Source organism: Nyctereutes procyonoides, unplaced genomic scaffold (assembly GCF_905146905.1).
Source record: "Nyctereutes procyonoides isolate TBG_1078 unplaced genomic scaffold, NYPRO_anot_genome, whole genome shotgun sequence".
NCBI classification, from domain to species: Eukaryota; Metazoa; Chordata; class Mammalia; order Carnivora; family Canidae; genus Nyctereutes; species Nyctereutes procyonoides.
Window position 1 is genome coordinate 19,457,575 of NW_026575047.1, and position 16,154 is coordinate 19,473,728.

Genomic DNA, 16,154 nt, shown 5'->3' on the forward strand with positions numbered 1-16,154 from the left:
CCAAATTTAAAGTTGAAAAACCTAGGAGTCCAGCATACGTTGGTCCTACTTTCTTTTAGTAAAGTTCTTGCAACAATGCTACTCAAGAGGCGCCTAGGTGGATAAGCTGGTTAAGGGTCTGACTCTTGACAGGTCTTGATCTCCAGTCTTGATCTCTGTGTTGTGAGTTTGGGCCTAGTGTTGGGCTCCACGCAGGGTGTGGAGCTTACTTTACAAAAACCGCAACAAAACAACAACAATGCTATTCTAAGTTTAATTGGGAATGAAAACAAGTATTTATCAGCTATTATGTAGAGGATGAAAAAAAAATCCTGAGACAGATTTTCTTTGATTTGCCATATGCTCCGTTATAGAATAATGCTCACTCATTCTTTCATTCAGCAAATACCCGTGGAGTGTTTATTTTGTACAAGGCTCTGAGTTTGGCAGTGAGGAATAAAAAATTGAATGGGAGATGGAAACTATCCTTAGAATTGATGAACTACTTGGGGAAATTATAAATATGTAAATGATTATAATTAAGCAGAATGCTCTGAGTCAAAATCAAAGTATAGGAATGTGAAAGCAGAGATTATTTTTGATTGGGAGGAAATCATACTTATGTTCTAAACATAAATATAAATATAAACAAGTAGGTTTAGTACTCCGCCATTAAATAGATTAAAGATGGCTTTAGAAAAATAAAACATAAAAGATTTATGATGCACTGGCTATTTTATTTATAAAAATCCAAGACATTTTCTAAAACAGAAAATTTATTATTTCCTTAAAGGCCAGTCTTTCATACAAAGAAATGACAGTGTTCATCCTATTTAGAATATTAGGTGGTAGGCATTTTGTCATTCTTCAGATTCATCTGGCATTTTCGAGAATTAAATATTTTAACTAATCAATTGTAATGTAACCAATTGGAAGATTACAGAGAGCCAGAATGTAATCAGGAGTAGCAATTTGGTATTGAAGGTACATCAAGATAATCATTCAAAGATTCTTAAATTTCTTCTTTGAAAAGATAGATGATCTTGAATGAGAATGAGCACGATAAACAATCTATTTATCCAATGTCTCAACCGAAGGCTGATGTCTCACCCTTTGAAAGATGTGTTGTGCTTCTCCTATTGGTCTAGAATTTAAACCAATGAGGAAGGAGAACATTTTTATAAATATTCACAAAGGAAGGCTGGCATTGTGAATGTTGAGTAAAAATTGCTTTGTTCTACATCTGAGTCTGACTTTCAGAATTTTGTAATGTCGATGTTTTCCTTTTATTAGTGTAGTAAAGTATTCGTTTTTTAAAAATTCAGGCTGGGTGATGTCTTGGCTTGAAATACGTTTTCCAATGTTAAGACACTTTGTTATTGTTCAGATAAGACGTGATAAATCTTTAACAATGTTCAAAGAAAATCAAGAATTTAGATGTTTTTATTATCATGAACACATTTCATACAAACAAAATTAATACTAATTTGCTAGATTTGTTTGAAGTTCATAATTACTAGGGTTCTTTCATTTCTGAGTGGCATGTATCACTGCTATTAGTCTCTCTTAATCGCTGTTCACAGGCAGAGTTCATGTTAGGTTCTCGGCAATAGCTATTTCTATCTTGAGTTTCTGGGTACTTTATTAAAATCTTTGCTGTCTTGAAATTTAATAAAAGCATTAATAAAGGTTTTTATATTGTGGTTTCTTTATGGAGACCAATAATACAAAAAATCATACAATTCATATTTTTGTGTCTAGTTGGTTTCATTAGAAAATTTACCATCCTGAGGCTCTCTGCTTATTTCTGATTCTAAAAAAAAAAAGCAACAACAACAACAAAAAAACCCCCAAAAACAAGCCACTAGAATGTTTTCATTGAATGTGAGTAGGTATTCCAGTTAGACCCAGATGAAGATAAAACTCCACTTGAACTTTCTCCAAATTTCCACTTAGTTTAAAGCAATTACTACAACATTGACTGTCTCTTCGACGCAGAGGAATACTTGGTCAGGAGGCTATTTTGCTTCTCTGAAAAACAAGGAAGATGGAATGAAAAGTCATCGCAAGGGGAGTCGGTCAGAGGGAGAAAAAAACGGATCCGCAAAACCACCAGCACCAGAAAGCAAGGGTGAAAAAAATTCGGGTAGCTGCAAACACTGATTTCATGTCGGAACACAGAAACAAACAAACAAAAAACAAAACAAAGAAAGCAGAGTTTAGGAGGAGACATGGAGCAGGCGTAGGAGACGGGCTCCTAGCACAGGGATCGCAACGGGGGAAGAGCACCTCGTGGCTTTTCCTCGGCGTCTCAAAACCAAGCTCTCCCGGGAGGGCAAAGGGCGGGGCGTGCAGTTTTGCATTGCAAGCAAGTCCACGTCTCGGGGCTGCCGCCAGCTGGTTCCGACCGCCGTCGGCGGCGCGGGTCGGGGGCCCGGTTGCGAGTCCGTCCACCCCTTTGTCTCCCCGCTGCCAGGGGGCCGCGGCGCCCGGGAACCTCCGCGCTCGGCGCCGCGCGCGCAACCGCAGGGCTCGCGCGCCCGCCGCGCCCGCCGCCCCCGCGGTCCCGCAGCCCCGCCCCCGGCCGCCCCCGCAGTCCCGCCCGCCCCGCCCCGCCCCCCGCCGCCCCCCGGCCGGGCGTCCGCAGCCCAGTTAGGCCCGGCCGAGGCGCTCCCGCTCGCCGCGCGCCCTCCCAACTTGCCGCCGGGACCCGCGCGCAGGCGGCCTCCCCCGCCTCGACTAGTACCGAGTACGACCTTGTGTTTCTGTTTTCGGTTTTCTGGTTCGGGAGCGTGCAGAGGGCCGGAAGCAGCTGCGGTTTCCCGCGCCCTTTACTTGGGCAAATATTTGGGGCCCCTTACGGATCACGTTCACGGGCTCGAAGCAGCTGCGCCCCCCCCCCCCCCAAGCCGGACACGTTGAAGCGGGCTTGCTCCTCCCAGGGGCCGCCCCGCCACGGAAGGGGGGAGCGCGGAGTTCGGGCGAGCTTAGGGGTGGCGCCGGGGGGGCGGAGGGAGCGCCGGGAGCGCCCCGGGCCCGGTCCCCGGAGCCACCCCGCGGGGCGGGCCGACGCGCCATGGCGGAGCTCGGGGACGAACCAGAGGTCGCGGCGGAGGGCGGCGAGCCACCCGCGCGACGTGGCAGCCATTTCCTACTCCCCGAGACCCCTCCCCATTCGGCCGCCCCCCGCCCCCTCGCGGCTGGCTGCCGCCAGGCTGCTCTTCCCGGGCCGGACGGAGAGCGGCAGTGTGTCCCCGCCCGGCCGCCGCCGCGCGTCTCCCCCCGCCCCCCCCCCCGCCCGGCCGCCTCCGCCGCCGCCGCCGCCGCCCGCCCGCCCAGCGCCGCGCCGGAGAGCGCAGTGGCGGCGGCGGGAAAGGGCTGCGGATCCGCAGCGCCGCGTCGCGCGCTCGACGACGCGGCCCCGGCCTCGACGGCCTCCCCCCGCTCCCGGAGCAGGTAAAGGCGGCGGGTGGTAGGCGGGGCGGCCCCGGGCCGCAGCGGAGGGCCTGAGGCCGCGGCGGGCGGCGCTGCGACTCCAGCCCCGGCGCCCCAACGTGGGGGCCGCGGCCGCGCGGACGGGAGGGAAGTGAGGCGTCGGCGAGAGGCGGGCCCTGGCGCGCAGCCCGAGGCCGGCGGGGGCGGGGGCGGGGGCGGGGGCCGCGGCCGCTTCCCCGGCCCCCGGGTCCCGGCCCCCGGGTCCCGGGCGGGCCTCCAGGCCCCAGACACACCCCTCTCGGCCCCGGGGGCTTCTCCTCGGCCGGTTCCCGCCGGCGCGCGACCTCGTGCCCCCGCGAGCGCCCTCGGCGTTTCCCAGGAGGCGCCTTCTGGGCACTTGGGGCCACCCTCGCGGGCACGTCGTCGTAGCGCAGCCGTGTGCTTACTCCTTCCTTCAGTATCCAAACACAGCCTTGCACTCCACGCGTTCCCATTTGGGGGATCCTGCGGGCAGGCGGGCGGCCCGGGTCGGTGTTGTTTGCGCCTCCGTGACCCTCGTGCGCACCCGCCCCTCCCCCGCCGCAACTTTGATCCTCGCCGGGACCTTCCTTGAGCCCTTCCGACCCCCGGACCCGCTCCGAGATGCCCGCTTGGAAATCCGTCTTCGCCGGGCTCGAGTGAGTCACCTGCCCGGGGGGGGGGGGCGCCGTTCATGCCTTAGGCGCTAATGGCTAAAACCGTAAAGTGTGTGTGTGTGTGTGTGGTGGTCGTCCCCCTCCGCCCTGCCCCCCGCCCGAGAGGGAGCTGGAGTGGCAAAGTGTACATGCCAGGTCACGCCTAGTGTGGCTTTTAAAGAAGCTTCCTCTGGGCAGCAGCCTTGAGAAGTAGGGACCTGGGGTTTGCGGCAGGGACAGGTTTGTACACATTCTCGCCATGCAGTGGTTGTAACGTCTCCATAGCACAGTTGCGACTCGAAGGCGGGATTGGCTGGTTTTTCTACTCGACGTCTTCGAGCCAATCAGGGCGCGCTGCTTGCCTGGAGACTGGTTAACTCCGAAAAGGTGGGGATTGGTGGAGCGCGGGGAAGAAAATCCTGGCCAGCAACCTGGTCTTGGGGCGGGGGTGGGGGAGGAGGAGAGGAAACGAGGACTCATTCGCGGATGCCTCTCTCCTCTCACTTTTTTTCTTTGATTAAAAAAAAAAAAAAAGGTTATCTTTTCCTCCCGCACATCAGCCTTTTCGTTCCTTTTTTATTATCTCTGTTGTTTTCTTCCCAAACATCCAGCTCTCTTTTGTAACTCGTTTTCACCATCCTTCATTTTTCAATGAAAGAATCCTCCTTACACGCTGTGAGATGTAAGCGTCATGTGTTTTGTGTTGTTGATATAGTCGGCGTGGTTCAGTGTTCTAACGCTGCTCATTTTTAAAGGTCAGAGATTACATCCACGGTTTTTAGTACCTTACCTATGCTAGATAGAGCCGTTGTCATTTAAGTGATGATCGTGCCAGGGTGGGGGTGGGGGGCTACGGTGGTGGGGACCCTGGGAAGAACAGGGAAGAAATGGCTGCTTTTGTACGGGGAGGCAACAATTCATGAAAAAAAGACTATATCAATTCAAACAAACAAACAAAAAAACAAAAAAGAGAAAAACAGAGCCAGTACAAAATCCCGGGGCAGAAAGAAACCCACCGTACTGATGAATGTTAGTTTGTATACGTGTTGACTTTGATAGCCTTGAGAAGAGTAAAGAGGGCTCAAGTATTGGACTAAATAGAAAAAGTGGGCTTAAGTTACTACAGAAGAATGTTTTTTCTTTATTCAAGTAGGCATAGTAGCTTGTACTCCTCAGAGGCTAAATAAATAACAGTGTAGGTGCATTTTGGATTATTTTATGTACCACTACACAATAAAAAACACAATTCAAAACTCCAAGTAACAGTGATATGCCATTGATTTTAGGATGTATCCTTATTGCAGAATTATAAAAATGTCTTAAAATTGATGATGTAAGGTATATTTTGTCATAAACATTTTCCATCTATAATGAATAGTTCAATTTGCTTATATAAAACTATACTCGGATTTTTTTATATATACAGAATTTAACATTACTCCATAAACCAAGATTTATTGAATTTACTTTTTTTTTTTTTTAAGATTTATTTATTCATGAGAGAGAGGCAGAGACACAGGCAGAGGGAGAAGCAGGCTCCATGAAGAGAGTGACATGGGACTCCCATCTGGGGGCCTCCAGGATCACCGCCTGGGCCAAAGGCAGGCACCAAACTGCTGTGCCACCCAGGGATCCCCAAATTTACTTTTAAATACCTTCCTACCCACTGTACTCAAGTTTTAAAACATGTTTAGGTAGTCAGACTGTTGGAAGAATCTCAGCCTTGTTCTACATAAATTATTTCAGTAGATACATCTAGATTCAGGTTAACTAATTTGTGCTATCCAAACTCAGTTTTGAAAATAAAAAAAACATCACATTAATTTCCATAAGGGAAGAAGCTAGCTAAGCCAACTAGGTTTTTAGGATTATTACGGAAATTTGTAGCAGGAGGAACCCACATGTTGCACTTGGCTGAGCACTGGCTGTGGGTGTGCCAGTTTCACTAAACATCACTAGACTGATGGTGGACACTATTTTTCTAAACATGGATTGTTCATGTCCTTTGATCATCTACTAGGTATGTTTCTCTTAAAATTTTGAGAATGGTCCAAATACATGGTTATTAGTGTCTTTTTTTCCTGAAAATATTTTTCTCTAGCTTGCTCTTCTACTTTTTGGTTACTTTTATTTGTCAGAAGTTTAAAATGTTCATACATGAATCCATCATTCTTTTCCTTTTTTTTTTTTAATTTATTTATGATAGTCACACACACACACACAGAGAGAGAGAGAGAGACAGAGAGAGAGAGGCAGAGACACAGGCAGAGGGAGAAGCAGGCTCCATACACCGGGAGCCCGACGTGGGATTTGATCCCGGGTCTCCAGGATCGCGCCCTGGGCCAAAGGCAGGCGCCAAACCGCTGCGCCACCCAGGGATCCCCCATCATTCTTTTCCTTTGTCATTGCTTCATGTTTCCTATTCATAATTTTATTTCAGATTAAAAAATTTCATTGTTCTACAGATGTGATTATTAGTTTTCCCTAATATCTGTAAAATTTGAACTTAGGATAAATTCAGAATTTAGGATAAATTCTAAGCATAAATTCATAATTCCAAGGTGATACCATCTAATAGTTTTTACAAATTACTGTTAAATCATCTTACCACCCTTAAAAACTTTAATCTTACCTTCTTGTTTTGGAAAGCCTATCTTTTACATACAAATTTTGAGAGGACTTTTTCTGGACTCTTGATTTTTTAAAATAGTTCCTCAGTCTTTTATAGGATTTTTGTGCTTGTACCATTTAATTTTATTGTTACTTTCATAATATGCATTAGTTTGTTTTTTAGTAGGCTCCATGCTGGGAGCTGACTAAATGTGAGGCTTGAGCTCTCAACCCTGAGATCAAGACGTGAGCGGAGATCAAGAGTCAGTTGCTTAACCAATTGAGCCACACAGGGACCCCATCATAAAATGCATTAGTATTTAGAGAGAATTTCCCCACGTTACTTAAAAAAAAAAAAAAATTTTTTTTATACATCCTTTATCCATTAAACTTAAGAATTAGTTTGGGAAACTGACATGAATAAGATTTACTTTTTTGGTTCTGAAGCAGGGCATTTTTTTTTTTTTTTAAGTGGAGCCCAACACCGGGCTTGAACTCTCAAGCATGAGATCCAGACCTGTGCTGATGACAAGTCAGTTGCCTAACCAGTTGAGCCACCCAGGCGGCTTAAAGCAGGGCATCTTTTTTTATTTTTTAAAATTTTTAGATTTTTTATTTATTCAGAGGCGGAGAGAGAGAGGCAGGCAGAGAGGCAGAGACACAGGCAGAGGGAGAAGCAGGCTCTATGCTGGGAGCCGGATGTGGGACTTCATCCCGGGTCTCCAGGATCACACCCCAGGCTGCAGGTGGCACTAAACCGGCTGCACCACCCGGGCTGCCCAGGGCATCTTTTTAAAAAAAAAAAATTCTGTGTTTGAATTTTATTTCTCCTGCCTGCAGTGTTTTACTGTTTTCTCTGTCCTTCTCCCCCCTAACCTTTGAACCTTTGGTATATTTCCAGTATACACTTAACTAACTGCTATGCTGCGCTCCTTCCTCCTCCTAGTAACTGAGCTTCACTGAATCTTCCTTTTGTTTCTTGCTAACACTGGTCCCAACCTAATTACTTTAGGTTTACAGGTATTAAATAAATATTGGCATGAATAAAGGAGATACTTTACTTTTAAAAATATTTCTCTCTGTTATCTGTATTCTGGTAATTCTCTATCGCCAACCCAAAGTTCTTTTCTTGATAAATGGACTCATGTATCATCTACCTTCATGACGTGTCCATTTGTACGCTCCCCACAGGTACTTCAAACTAAGCATATCCCAAACTGTAGTCATTAACAACTTTATTCTCCCACCCTCAAACCAAAAATAGAGAATAATAGGCTGTTTCTTTTCAGTCTTTCTAGGGGAAGATTAAATGAGATAATGCATGTGTGATAAGAATTCAGTAAGTAGTAGACATTGCTAATAATAACCTGGCAGAAACGTGGGCTATTTCTTGTCCTCTCTTTTTGCTTTCACATTCTCATTGATCACTGAGCCCTGTTGGATTCTTCTTAATAGTTCTTGAATCTCTGCCTTTTCCCTGTCCCTAAGGTTACCTACCATCCTGCTCAAGGTTAGCATCCTCTCTCACGTGGATTGCTGCAATTGCCTCCTAAGTGGTTATTCTTGCTTCCAGTCTTGCCTTCCAGTCCTCCTCCCTTACTCCCCGCATTGTAGCCAGAGAGATCTATCTGGCACATTAACTTCCCTGCTAAAAACCTTTTTTTGTGGCTTTTCATTATTTTTGGATAAAGGCTGAACTTCTTTATTTGGCATTCAGGATCCTCCTGATCTGGCTTTCTTTCTTTTTTTTTAATATATATATTTTTAAGATTTATTTATTTATGATAGAGAGAGAGAGAGGCAGAGGGAGGGAGAAGCAGGCTCCATGCCCGGAGCCTGACGTGGGACTCGATCCCGGGGCTCCAGGATCACGCCCTGGGCCAAAGGCAGGTGCCAAACCACTGAGCCACCCAGGGATCCCCTGATCTGGCTTTCTATTTCTCTCTTCATCTTCATCCTCTCTTATTTTCTCCCTTTGTCTTTAGTGTGCTCTTCATATTCAGTTACTTGGATTTCTTCTTTAAGATGCCAAGTTTGTTAAATCTAGTCCTGAGAACAGGAGCTTCTCTCTGTCTGGAATGCCTTCTCTAATTCTCTGTTTCCCTTCTCTTGGGATTTGTTATCTCATACTTGTCTTTCAGGTGTCAGTCAAGGTGATAGCTCTATGGGGAAGCTTTTTTTGATATCTCAAGGCTTGGTTTCATGATCGTTCCATGTCTTCTGTTTGTTTCCCTAGCCAACTCTATATTATCACGTTGTAGTAGTTTGCTTATCTGTTCTCTCACCATGTAGTAGTTAGGATGTAATGAAAAAGGTGAATTGACTATCCTAAAAAATGATGTGATTTGCATAGAGGGAATTTACTTATTTGGGGGTTCACCTAGTAGGGAAGGGAAGGAGACACTATATCTGATAGATGAAAGTTTTCTAAGTTAGGAAACGCATACTAGGTAGGCCCTTTTATAGCTTCGATGAAATCTTTACATAAAAATCTTCACATAAAATTTCTTTTTTTTTTTTAAGATTTTATTTATTCATGAGAGACAGAGAGAGAGAGAGAGAGAGAGAGAGAGAGAGAGAGAGAGAGAGGCAGAGACACAGACAGAGGAGAAGCAGGCTCCATGCAGGGAGCCTGACATGGGACTCGATCTGCGGTCTCCAGGATCAGGCCCTGGGCTGAAGGCGGCACTAAACCGCTGAGCCAACCGGGCTGCCCCTAGGGAAAATTTCTATATGTTCAGTTTCTCGTTAGGACTTTTTGGATTGCAAGTAATAGAGATACAGTTTGAAATCGCCTATAGAGGGAAAAGTTACTGGTTTAATAACCACATAACAGAAATTGTATGGCTAGAGATGGCCATGAGGGCTAAGGTAGGAACTTACCCATTGTCCTTCCTATACTTAAAATCTGCATACTGGTGCCATTTCTCCTATGATGGATATACTTCACATGGTGGGACCTGGTTCCTTCTTGCGTAGGCTTATCTATTTAGAGCCTTATGTCTGAGGTTTTAGTAGATTTGGCCACATGTCCATCCCTTGACCAATTTCTGTAGCCGAAGAGATGAGGTGCTCTGCTTAGTCTAGTGTAGATAATGTTATGTGCTCATTTATGTGTCAGGAGTCTGCTAGCAGACCTCTGGTGGAGTAGGGCAGGTGGAGTTCTGGGCAGACACAAAGAATATTCATTATAATTCTTAACCATTCTTCTGATTATAAATTTATTTTCCTAGGTACTTTATTGTGAGAAAGAGATATTCAATATTACATACGTGAGTATTCCAGGTACTGAAATGGAAAGTCTAATATTTTAAGAACTAATTTGGGTTTTTGGTTTGTGCTGGAATGTAACAGATACTTATTGAAGTCTTATTTGCCAAATAACATGCTACCTGGGAGATGTGTACCGACTAGTAGTCTAAACAAGTAAATACAGAGGTGTTAAGATAGAGGTATATCTAGGATGCAGCGGGAGTTGTGTCTAAGTCAGACTTTAGGATAGTGGAAAACTCTTCTGAAGGAAAGTTAATTAAGCCAAGAAATATGAGTTGGGTGGGATGGTATAGAGGGACTTTTGGACAGAACATCTGTGAAGCACAGAGATGTGAAGTGTCCTATATTGTTTGGGAAACAAATAATTAAATACAGAAATAATAAGAGAGTTCTGAGGAGGAATAGAGAAAGAGGAAGCTAGGGGTACATAAGGGACCAGATCATAGAAGTCCTTGAGTGCTTTATCAAGGAGTTGGAACTTGATCTTGAAAGCTGTAGAGCCACTGAGGGATTTTAAGCTGGAGCTCTCAGACTTGAAGTGCCTATGTAATATCCAAGTGTTTATGTCTGTCAGGCAGTTAAGTATGTTGGCGTTTTAGAGAGAATTCTTTGCTGGAGTCTTAGTTACAGGTATTGAAACCATGGGGTTAGATGGGCCTAGAAAAAGCTGGTGGAGCAGAAAATTGGGGACAGAGTCTAGGGGAACAGTGGTATTGAAAGAATAAGCAAAAGGGAAGGAATCAATGGAGACTGAAAGGGCAGCCAGAGAAAAACCAGAGAGAAAGCTACAGGAGGAAAATTGCTTTGGATTAAGAGGTCAACAAGAAGTGGGAATTTGAAACAACAAATGTAAATTATTATTATTACTTTTTTTTTTAATTTTTTTTTTTAAATTTTATTTATGACAGGCACACAGTGAGAGAGAGAGAGGCAGAGACACAGGCAGAGGGAGAAGCAGGCTCCATGCACCGGGAGCCCGATGTGGGATTCGATCCCGGGTCTCCAGGATCGCGCCCTGGGCCAAAGGCAGGCGCCAAACCGCTGCGCCACCCAGGGATCCCCCCTTATTATTACTTTTTAAAAGATTTTATTGATTTATTCAGGAGGGACACAGAGAGAGGGGCAGAGACACAGGCAGAGGGAGAAGCAGGCTGCATGCAGGGAGCCCGATGTGGGACTTGATCCCAGGTCTCTGGGATCATGCCCTGAGCCGAAGGGAGATGCTTAACTGCTGAGTCACCCAGGCGTCCCTAAATTATTATTTTAAAAAACTATATGCCGAGATTATTAGGAATTTGGTTAGTCTGAGTTAACCTGATGTTATCAATTCTGAGTGCATCGAGAAAATCAGATTTCTTTGTCTTTTTATTTTAAGATTTTATTTTTAAGTAATCTCTACACCCAACGTGGGGTTTGAACTCACTGAGATCAAGACTGGCATGCTCTACTGACTGAGCTAGCCAGGTGGCCTGAGAATACCAAATTTCTAAACAGTTTTTCCAATGGAAGAATTTGAACTTTTTAGAACTAGACTTTTTAGACTTTTTAGAACTAGACTTTAGGTAAGAAAAGATGGAGACTTTTTTGGTAGGTGATGGTTCATAGGAAAGAAGTGGTTGAGTAGGAGATGGATTATAGTGTATGTATAAATTCTAGTAGATAATAGAGTATTTTGCATGTAGTCTCTGAAGCTATAAAGATCCAGTACATCTATTCTATCACAGGATGCAGAGTTGGTAATTGATTATGTAGTTATAACTAAATGTAGTTCACTTCTCAGGATTTCTATTTGTGATTTTCTTTCCTGTTCTATTTCTGACTCCAGTTCTCTTGGTGAACATTTTTTTTCCTTGCTAAACACCTCTTATTTTTTTCCCCTTTGTGGTTAAACTTAACCCTTATATATAGCTTTATTTAAAAAAATCCGTAAACATATACCATAAAATTTACTGTCTTAACCATTTTTAGATGAACAGTACAGTACTGTTAACTGTATGTACGTTGTTATTACAATAGATCTCTAGAACATTTTCCTGTAGAACTGAAACTATTCCTACTGAACAACTCTGCTTTTCTCCCTTTTCTGCCCATGGCAACTATCATGCTACTTGCTGTTTCTAAGAGTTTCATTACTTTAGATACTTTATATAAGTGGAATCATACAGTATTTGTATTTTTGTGACTGGCCTGTTTCACTTAGCATAATGTCCTCAAAGCTTATCCATGAAGGATTTCCTTTTTTGAGGCTACGTAATATTCCATCATGTTTGTTTGTATATACACCATTTTTTTTTTGTTTTAAGATTTATTTATTTATTCATGAGAGAGACAGAGAGAGAGAGACAGAGAGAAATAGGCAGAGGGAGAAGCAGGCTCCTTGCAGGGAGCCCAGTGCAGGACCCGATCCTGGATCCTGGTATCACGACCTGACCGGAAGGCAAGTGCCCAACCACTGAGCCACCCAGGCATCGCACACCATGTATTCTTTATCCATTTTTCTGTTAGGGAACATTTACATTGCATGGACATTTTTAGTTGCTTCCAGTCTTGTCTATTATGAATGATGCTGTGGTGAACGTGATTGTGCAAATATTTTGTGGGGATCTTGTTTTTATTTCTTTTTGATGTATACTCCAAAGTGAGATTGGTGGATCATAATCTATTTTTGATTTTTGAGGAAACTCCTATATTGTTTTCCATAGCAGCTACACATTTTATTTATTTAATTTTATTAAAAAAATTTTAATTCCAATATAGTTAACAGTGTTAAATTAGTTTCAAGTATACAATATAGTAATTCAGTCTATATATTACTCAGCAGCTGCACATTTTACATTACCATTAACAATACACAAGGGTTTACATTTCTTCCCATTATTACCAACACCTCCCCCCCCCCGCCTTTTTTTTTTTTTTGTTAGTGACTATCCTAACAGATGTGAGGTGATATCTCATTATGGATTTTTGTTTTTAAAGATTTTATTTATTCATGAGAGAGAGAGAGAGGCTGAGACAGAAGCAGAGGGGGAGAAGCAGGCTCCATGCAAGGAGCCCAATGTGAGACTCAATCCCAGGACTCCGATCTCCAGACTCTGGATCATGCCCTTAGCCAAAGGCAGCCACTCAACCCCTGAGCCACCCAGGCATCCCACCCATGTTTTCTTCTAGAGTTTTATGGTTTCAGGTCTTATGTTTAGGTCTGTAACCCATTTTGAGTTAATTTTTGTATATGGTGTCAGGTAAGGGTCCAAGTTCATTGTTTTGCATGTGAATATCCAATTTTCCAAGCAACCATTTGTTGAAAAAACGATCCTCTCCGCATTGTATAGCCTTGGCATCCTTGTCAAAGATTACTTGACTCTAGGGGTGCCTGGGTGGCTCAGTTGGTTAAGCAACTGACTTTTGGTTTTAGCTCAGGTCATGATCTCAGGGTCACGAAATCGAGTTCTGTGTCAGGCTCCATGCCCAGCGTGGAGTCTGCTTGGGACTTTTTCTGTTTTCCTCTCTCACCCCTTTGGCCACTTCCCTGGCTGTTGTTCGCTAGCTCTCTGTTTCCCTGTCTCTCGCTTTCAAATAAAGAAAGAAACAAAGAAAGAAAGAAAAAGAAAGAAAGAAAGATTATGTGACTGTATATGTCAGGATTTATTTCTGGGCTCTATATTCTAGTGCAGCTGTTCTGTTTCTTTATGCCAGTGCCATACTGTTTTGATTACTGTAGTTTTGTTAATATGTTTTGAAATCAAGAAGTGTGAAGCCTCTAGCTCTAATTTCTCAAGGTTGTCTTGTTTGTCTGTTCAAGGTCCTTTTCTTTCTTTCTTTCTTTCTTTCTTTCTTTCTTTCTTTCTTTCTTTCTTTCTTTCTTTCTAAGATTTTATTTATTTATTCATGAGAGACACAGAGAGAAAGAGGCAGAGACATAGGCAGAGAGGGAAGCAGGCTTCATGCAGGGAGCCTGATGTGGGACTTGATCCTGGGACTCAGGATCACGCCCTGGGCTGAAGGCAGGCGCTCAACCTCTGAGCCATCCAGGTGTCCCATGGGTCCTTTTCTTCATTTAAAAAATTAATTTTCTAACTAGGTTCCACACCCAATATAAGGCTTAAACTCAGAACCCTGAGATCAAGAGTCATAGGGTCCCCTGGCTGAGCCAGCCAGGAGCCCCTCCTTCAGTTTTATACTTTAAGATTTCTTCTTTAAGTTTCTTTCTTCTCTTAGAGTGTGATTGAATTTTTCTTCTCAGGACACATACGGATAGATAACCAGGTATAATCTTTACTCTGCTTTATGAAAACTTGTCATATTTGATTTAGAAATTACAAATAGGGGATCCCTGGGTGGCGCAGCAGTTTGGCGCCTGCCTTTGGCCCAGGGTGCGATCCTGGAGACCGGGGATCGAATCCCACATCGGGCTCCTGGTGCATGGAGCCTGCTTCTCCCTCTGCCTGTGTCTCTGCCTCTCTCTCTCTCTCTGTGTGACTATCATAAATAAATAAAAATTAAAAAAGAAAAAGAAATTCCAAATAAAGGGTTGGTATATTATTTAAAGGTTTTATTTATTTAAATGAGAGAGAGAGAGAGCGCGCACATGAGAAGCGAGGAGGAGCAGAGGGAGAAGGGAGGCCAACTCAGACCTTAATCCCAGGACTCTGGGATCATGACCTGAGCTGAAGGCAGGTGCTTAACAGACTGAGCCACCCGGTTCCCCCAAGGGTTGGTATTTGGATTAAAAAAGGCTTTTTTACTTTGTAAACAAACTGGTTTACTTGAAGCATAGTACGTTTTAAAACCTTTGGCAAAACTCTTAAGCATATAGAATAGAATAGTACTCATTGAACTCATATACACTTACCTCCTAGATTCAATAATTGTTAATAATTTTGGCACATTTACTTTACATATGTGTATATATAAATTTCCTGAGCCACTTAAAAATAAAGTGAAATTTATTTTTTGGTTTTTCCTTTTTGAGTATTATAAGTGTATATTTTGGGCTTTGCTAAATTTCATTTAAGGATTTAATTTGAAATTTGCTCTTTTAAAAAAATTATAAGAAGGCATATTATCTTTAGTGTATATCTTCCAGGAAAAGGATATTCTCTGATATAGCTATAAAACCATTATTATTCCTACCCAAATTACCAATAATTCTCTAATATAATATTCATACCATAGTCCTATTTCTCCATTTGTTCCCAAAACAGGTTTTACTTTTTTTTTTTTTAATTTACTTTTTTAGGAGGGAAGGGGCAAAGGGAGAGGGGATAGGAAGAGTCCTAAGCAGGGTCTATGGCCTGCATTCATCCTGATGCAGGGCTTGATCTTATGACCCTGAGATCATGACCTGAGCCAAAATCAAGAGTTGGATGCTTAACTGACTGAGCCACTGAGGCACCCCATTTATTATTTATTTATTTATTTATTTATTTATTCATTCATTCATTCATACCAGTTCAAATCAAGACCTACCTATTGCACTGTGTTATATTTTGAGTTTTTTTTTAATATGAAACTGCCTCTTATCTATCTTTTCACCACCCTCCCTCTCTTACTCCATGATGCAGATTTGTTAGTTCTGTTGAGAATGTTGGACGTTTTTTATTTACTCATGATATAGTATAACTTGTTACTCTATTCCCTATATTTTCTATAAACTGGGTGTTAGGGGGTGCCTGAGTGGCTTAGTCAGCGAAGTTTCAGACTCTTGACTTGGGCTCAGGTCATGATCTCAGGGTCACGAGATCAAGCCCTTCCTTGGGTTCTGTGCTGAGCATGGAGCCTGCTTAGGATTCTCTCTCCCTCTCCCTCTGCCCCTTCCCCCCCAAAAAAAATTTATTTATTCATTCATTCATTCATTCATTCATTCATTTTTTTTCCAAAAAAAAATTTAATTGGGAGTTAGATCTAAAGGTGTTTCAGATTCAGGTTAAAGATTTTTGGAAGAGTACTTTATTTAGTTATGCTGTGTATGCATGTTGTTTCATATTAAGAACACATAATATTTAGTTTTCTCATCATTCTGATGCTCTGTTTGATCATTACCAGATTATTTTATTGTAAAGGTATTTTTTGTGGGTCGCCTGGGTGGTTCAGTGGTTGAGCATTGCTTCAGCTCAGGGCGTCATCCTGGGGTCCTGGGATCAAGTCCCACATTGGGCTCATCTCAGGGAGCCTGCTTCTCCCTTT

General features: G+C 43.4%; 1 protein-coding gene and 1 long non-coding RNA gene across 2 annotated transcripts in view; one reads left to right on the top strand and one right to left on the bottom strand.

Annotated features, from left to right (window-relative positions):
- Nucleotides 1-1,404: 1,404 nt before the first annotated feature.
- On the bottom strand, nucleotides 1,405-2,491 carry LOC129510429 (uncharacterized). Its single transcript, XR_008664589.1, has 2 exons — nucleotides 2,269-2,491; nucleotides 1,405-2,010 (listed from the first exon to the last, which is right to left on the bottom strand). It is a non-coding gene; the product is annotated as an uncharacterized LOC129510429 (long non-coding RNA).
- Nucleotides 2,492-2,666: 175 nt separating this feature from the next.
- Nucleotides 2,667-16,154, top strand: part of N4BP2 (NEDD4 binding protein 2) — an 86,561-nt gene continuing 73,073 nt past the window's right edge. Inside the window, 1 exon segment of the mRNA XM_055325960.1 lies at nucleotides 2,667-2,728. The gene's annotated coding sequence lies outside the window, so the exon portion shown is untranslated.